A 7001-nucleotide genomic window follows, 5' to 3' on the forward strand; every position below is an offset into this window, starting at 1 on the left:
CAATTTAAGAAACATAATTTTTAAAATAATTATAGAAATGACGTACCCTTATAACCATTCAACCAAAGTTAAAAATAAAAGTAATCCCCTCCACAAACCCACAATTTTACCACTCCCCCAAAGTAAATACTGTTAAATTACTGTTAAATATTTGGCTGATGTCCTTATTTTTCACACACACACACATACACACTCATACACAGAGTCACCCACATATATACCTAAACATATAGATATATACATAATTTTATTGTATTTTTCCAAAACCGTGATTGTATATTATTGTACAATTTGTTTTTTCCTACTTAACAGTGATTGTGAATGCCTTTATGTGTTAGTAGATATAAATCTACTTCTAATGGTTGTATAGTGTTGAGCATGTCATATTTAGCAAACCTTTTCAAAAATTACAAAAGTAATGACTGCTTGCTTAAGTTAACCCAGATTATACAGAAGTGTAAAAAGTGAAAGATTCTTCCCTTTCCATACTTCCCCACTCTCACTCTCAAGGGGTAACTTATTAATGGTTCACTAGGAATCTTTATGAACTTTAAAAAAAGTCAGATATACTGAAGTATAATTCACATACAGTAAAATTCACCTTTTGTGGTGTACAAATGCACATAACGGGGAACTGACACCACAACCGAGATGCATAACCTTTCCATTGCCACAAAACATCTCCTTTGTGCTCTTTTATAGTGACTTCTGTTCTAACCCCCAGTCCTGGCAACCACTGTTCTCTTTTCTGTTCCCATAGTTCTGCTTTTTCCGGAGGGTCATATAAATGGAATCACACGGTATGAAGCCTTTTGGGTGTGGCATATTTCACTCAGCATAATGCATCTGAAGTTTATCCATGTTGATGTGTATTATCAAATCCTTATTTTTTCTAGTATTTTGTTTCCAGAAATGGGATCATGCCATAACTGGAATTTATATATATGTGTATATATATATATGCTTACTTAAATATTATAAACCTACTCCATATAATTTATTATGTCTAGATCTAATTCTTTTTAATAGTGTCCCAGTTTTCCATTATATACTTGCTACATAATGTATTTAACTGTTTTTCTCTTAATGGATATTCAGGTCATGTCCAAATTTTTCACTATTTCAGGCAAGTATAAAAGTATGAACCAGTAAAATACATACTTATTTATAATTTTTTCTGTATTTCTATAACATAGATTCTTAGAAGTGGAATTCCTGAGTCAAAAGTCAAGTATATTTAAAATTTTGATAGATTTTTCTACATTGCCCTATAAAACTGTTTAAATTCTATCAAACATGTTTGAGAATGGCTTTTTCTTCAAAACCTTACCAACAGATCTGTTTAAAGTAAATATAAAAAATAATATCATTTGTGGGCCGGTAGTATTACCTATATGATGTGTTCTTATTTGGGAAGTGCCAGTGTATCCTTAGTCCCTGGCCTAGAGTCTTTTTTATGTTTAATGCTGGATTTAGAAATGATTTCAAACTTTAAAAAATTACAAAAATAAAAATAGCACAAAGAAAAGATCTGTACCCTTTATCGGATTAACCTATCAACATTTTATCCCATACAAACTCATCCTATTTATTTATCATCTGTTATTCATCTCTCTATCCATCCATCCATCCATCCATCCATCCATCCATCCATCCATCCATCCATCCATCACTAATTTTGTGTCTGAATAATATTAGGTTCCTGACCATCTACCTCTAAATATTTCAGTATGTATTTGCTAAGAATATAACCATTGTACAGTTATCAATTTCATGAATTTATGGTGACATGCTATAAACTGGAGAGCTTTCTTGTGGAAACAAGTGTTTCCTAAACATAAAACCCATTTTAACTTTTATATTGTACAAAATGGTCATTGGGCAATCTACTGTTATAGGTGAAGATGGCAATTCAGTGTGTCACTGTGGAGCTCATCAAACACTCCAAATAGTGTTCATCAGTCAGTTTCAGAAGATATTTTTCCTCTTCCCTTTGGTACAAATCAAGCCATTCATTTCTAAAAGCCAGTAGCTTCCCCAAAGTCCTGAAGAAAAAAGTCATACATGCTTCCCTTACACTTCAGTAATGGGGTCGGAAGATTCCTCGATTATACTTTGTCTAAAAGTAATTTAAAAAATAGAAATGGTACCTTGTTTTAAATCCACTTATTTGTTTCCATCTGCAACACTGGTAAATGTGGTCAGGTTCCTGACTCTCTTTTTTCATTCCTGACTCCAAGCTGAGTTTGCTCTTGTTGGAGAAAGAGGAGAAATATGGATGTGGGGGTAAGCCTGAGAGGTCTAAGGAAGGAAAGGGGACTGGCCTTGCCTGCACTCCCTCTGGCTTTGTCAAACACCTAGAGGCTCATGCAGCTACCTCAGTCTACTTAGAGATAATATTTTGAAGCTCAAGATAATATTTCAGAAGCATTCTACAAACACATTAATGTCATGTTTTGGGTTAATGACATTGAAGAATGGTTCTGTCATTAATCCAATCCTTGTGAAGACTTCGGTGGTGATAAGGTGACCTTCCTGAGTGTGACACATGTTGGCGTAGGCTGGGATTCATGATCTGGTTTGGGCATGTGTTCTTCCCTCTTACACCCCTAATTACGATCACTTCTGCTCCCACTGGTTGCTATTTTCAGAATATACCTTTCCTGAGCTCAGCCATTGTGGCAGAGAGATGTGCTGTACTGTAATTTAACCAATTCTTTATGAATAGAAATATGAATTTTCCTTAAAAATTTTTTCTGTTTATTAGTGTTTATATAATACCTTGATGAAAATCCTTATTTTATATACATATCTTTGTCAATGTGTCCAATGACTTCTGTAGAATAAATTTCTGGAGTGGGGCTGCTGGATCAAAAAGTTTGCCTCTGTTTATGAGTTTTGATACATCCTGCCAGATTATCCTCCAGAAAGTGAGCACCCATTTCCAATTCCGTTAGCTGTGTCTGAGGATGGGGTGTCCTACTTTTAGGAACCTGGCCTCTGGAGCCTTGTAGTTAAAAATCCTGGCTGAGACATCAGGACCTCTGGGTTTGCACTCTGGCTCTGCAACATCCTAGCTTCACTCCTTAGTAAATGAGTAATCTGACTAAATATTTTCTCTTTCTTCCAAGTGGAATGGTAATAATACCCTTCTCACAGGGCTGTCGTGGAAGTAAATGAAGTCCTGTATGTGGAATGCATATGTGATGCCTGCCACCTGTTACTACTTGGCTCTGGTCCAAGCCCTAAGAATAGATTTTCAGCTGCCTTGTCTTGTTGAAGGCTGGAGGCAGAGCCAGGACCTAATGCTGAGGGCAGCAAGCCTGGGATAAGGCCTCAGCTTTGGTTGGTGATAGAGTTAGGAAAAAAAATAATGCCAACCCTTATTACCTTCTTTATGTACTTCATAACACATGACTGATGATTCAAAACCAATATTTCTCTTTTTTTTGGTAACAGCTTTTTTTTTTAAGATAATTTATAGGTCGTACAACTCACCTGTTTAAGTGTACAGTTTGTGATTTTTAGTATTTTCAGTGTTGCGTAACCATAAACACGATCAATTTCAGAACGTCTTCATCATTCCTAAAAGAAAACCCATACTCTTTAGTTGCCACTCCAAACCTCTCCATTCCCCCACCCCAGCCCTAGGCAACCTCTAATCTACTTTCTGTGTCTATAAATTAGCCTATTCTGACTTTTCATATAAATGGAATTATACAATATGTGGCCTTATGTGACTGGCTTCTTTCACTTAGCATAATGTTTTCAAGATGAATCAGTACCTTATTTGCTGAATAATATTCTAGCATATGGATATACTACATCTTTACCCATTCATCAGTCGATGGACATTTGGGTTATTTCCAATTTTTTGCTACTATGAATAATAAAACATTTGCATACAAGTTTTTGTGTGGATGTATTTTTGTATTTCTTGGGTATATACCTAGTAGTGGAATTACTCGGTCATTTGTTGTTTTTTTAAAGTTCTAAATAATGTTGCAATGAATACCTTGGCAAAAAAGACTAGGGAAAGATTTCCATCTCAAAAGAAAAGCATAAATAAAAGCCCAGGGACATAAGTGTTTTGAATCTTAACTTCTCTGAACAACCCATTCGGCATCCATAAAATGGGTTGTTACAAATTTTAGAGATTAGCTATAATGGCAGGTCCCTGGCGCAGAGTAAATTCTCAATAAATGATAGCTACTATTCTACACCCTTCAAACCTTGAAGTGAAAATCCTCATGAGCCTACCCTCTTCACCTCTCTATATTATCAATATTATCAGATCTCCCTGGCGTTTCATTTTTATGTATTTTATTCTGTCAGTCTCGGCATAAACCTTCAGTAACTGCCAGAGTGATATCATTTGAGGAAACTAAAGCTGGGATCTGCCTGAAGTAAGCTGTTCCCTTTTCATCTTTGCATCCTACTTACAGCCGAATTCTCCTTGTTAAGCTTTTTCCCTGCACCCCCATCGCAAGCCCTACTCTTATATCCCTCGGGTCATCAGAAACTTCGAATTGCTATACAAGCCTAAGGGGAAAATCACAGTTTGTGTAAAATGATGGTCCACAGGCCAAATCCAACCCACAGGCTGGAATTGTTTGGTTTGTACAGTGCACAGTAAAAAACTAAAAAATTGAATCGATATATAAAAAACAGGAGATTTTACACAAAACTATATTTCAGATTGCTTTTGAAAACAATTAGATGTGCCAGTATTGGGCCTTTAACCTTGCACCATAAACATAGGCTCATAAATCTTACCCAGCTCCTTCCTTTGCTGTGTTTCAGGGCTACAGTGAAGGGAGGTGTAGTGGCCAGTCCATGAAGGCACAGCAAAGCCCATTGGTTTTTTTTTTTACACTGTCTTGTGTGACCAAGGATCCATCCATTCTCTCCTACCTCCACTCCCATTGTCATTTATTCCTGCTAAGCCCGTGGAATGTTTTGTGATTTCATACCATTCCAGACTTTTTTTTTTTTTTTTTACTTTGTTTTGTATTCTGTTAAGTTGTGGAAAATCTTCTCCAAAACTCTCCTATTCCATCCTTATAAAGATAGTGGCTTCTAGTTCCCAATATCTACCCTCTTTGCTTCTAAAAATACTGTCATGAGCTTCCTGGTTCACTGTACAGGTCACTTCACCTTCCTCTCAAATGTCTGCCATTGAAAACAGCAGTTTGCTCAGTTCCCAAAAGCCTAGTACAACAGCACGTCTGCCAGACCCAGAGAGCTTTCTTGCTTCAAACTCTGGCTCACTTTGAACCATTGGACCCATGGTGTCTGCTGTCAGATTGCTTGTTTCTTCATCAGCCGACAGTCAAGCCCATGCTCAATCTTTCATTGCATTTGATACGTTTGGTTAAACCCATCCATTATTTCTAAGCTCTCTTTTAGTGCCTTATTCTGCCTGTTTTAATCTTGCAACAACCTCTCTCTTTTCATAGACCTTAGATTTCTGAAGGGAACGTTTTTGTTCTTCCATGACCTTTTCCTGCTCTCATCACCTCTCTTCTGTTTTATCGGTTCTTTGATTTTGCTATTTCTACTCATGTCTTCGCCTTGGTTTTCTGTGTCTGTACTCTCCCTCAAATGCTTCTGTGGCAATATTTATTTTCTTACTGAAAGCCTTTGACTGTATTCCTTTGGAAATCTCTATGTTATTTTATTTTATTTTATTTTATTTTTAGTATTTAATTAATTTATTTTTATGGCGACATTGGTTAACAAAATCCAATAAGTTTCAGCTGTACACTTTAACAGTAAGGCATATATATATTTATACTGTGTGTTCACCACCCATAGTTAGATTTCTTTCTGTCACCACATATTTGACCCCTTTTACCCATTTACTTATGTCATTTTAAAAATGTTTCATTATACTAAAATCTGTAGGGAGCACAATTTCACTTCTTCACTTCTTTATCCAATTCCCTACGTTTTAAGAAGATAATTCAATAGAGTACTACATCATGTTGGCCAAGATTAGAATCTCTCACTGCAGTGGCAATAATACTGAACTGGGCACAGTGTGTAGAAAATACTACAGAGTATGTACATTGACCCAGGTGATTCTGATATAATTAGAAGTGTGCCAGAATAGACTAGTGAAAAGTAAATACAAAGTTTTTCTTGAACAAAACTGGACAGAGCTTTTTTTTTTGAAAAGAAGAAATTAATTTCAATCTCTATCATTGCATGAATGAAATGATAAAACTTTCACTTTATATTTTATAACCTCTAGCATTTTTGCTTCTGATTCCCTCAATCCTACTATATTGAAATGGTTAGCATCGATGGCTAAACAAATATCCCTCTCTCCAATCTAATGATTCTAAAACTGAATAATTGATGGACCCTTTAAAAACAAAAAAGAAAAAAATTCTTCCAGACCCACACTTTGAGCCAAATTATTATATTTATAATAAATTGCTGTTTTAATATAAATATGGTTCTAATTTGGGCAGTTTCTTGACTTTAGAAAGCCTATGATAACTCAATTCTCTCACATTTTTTTCCTTTTCAAACTATCCTAAAACTTTTGTTCACAAGGAATATTTATGTGTTGTCTTCCTCTTTTCTTTTATCCCAGGTCTCTGATAATTTCAGCAGTGACATGATTGATCCCCATGGGATTGAAAACACTAGCACATACTTGGGCCTGAAGCCCTGTGTCACACCTGCTCTTAAGTTAGGCATACAGGGTCATTCAAAATATGCTTATGCAATTATTTAGATTGATTTGGAAAGCCCTTGCAGAAAACGTCTACATCGCTTGTTGCCACATCTTACAGGATGATAATAAATCCTTCACTGTAGAGGTTACCTTTTGTTTATCTACTGCCTTGTCCCTTTCCCGAGATGCACTTGACATCTCTCCCAGCTTCACGCCTCTTGCTGTGCACAGGAAAGGCATTCTGTGCATGCTTTCCTTTTTTAGATTTCATTTTTCTTTTGAGAGTTCATCTGCATAAACTGTACCTTTTCTC

The sequence above is a fragment of the Pteropus vampyrus genome, unplaced genomic scaffold (genome assembly GCF_000151845.1).
Source record: "Pteropus vampyrus isolate Shadow unplaced genomic scaffold, Pvam_2.0 Scaffold2, whole genome shotgun sequence".
NCBI classification, from domain to species: domain Eukaryota; kingdom Metazoa; phylum Chordata; class Mammalia; order Chiroptera; family Pteropodidae; genus Pteropus; species Pteropus vampyrus.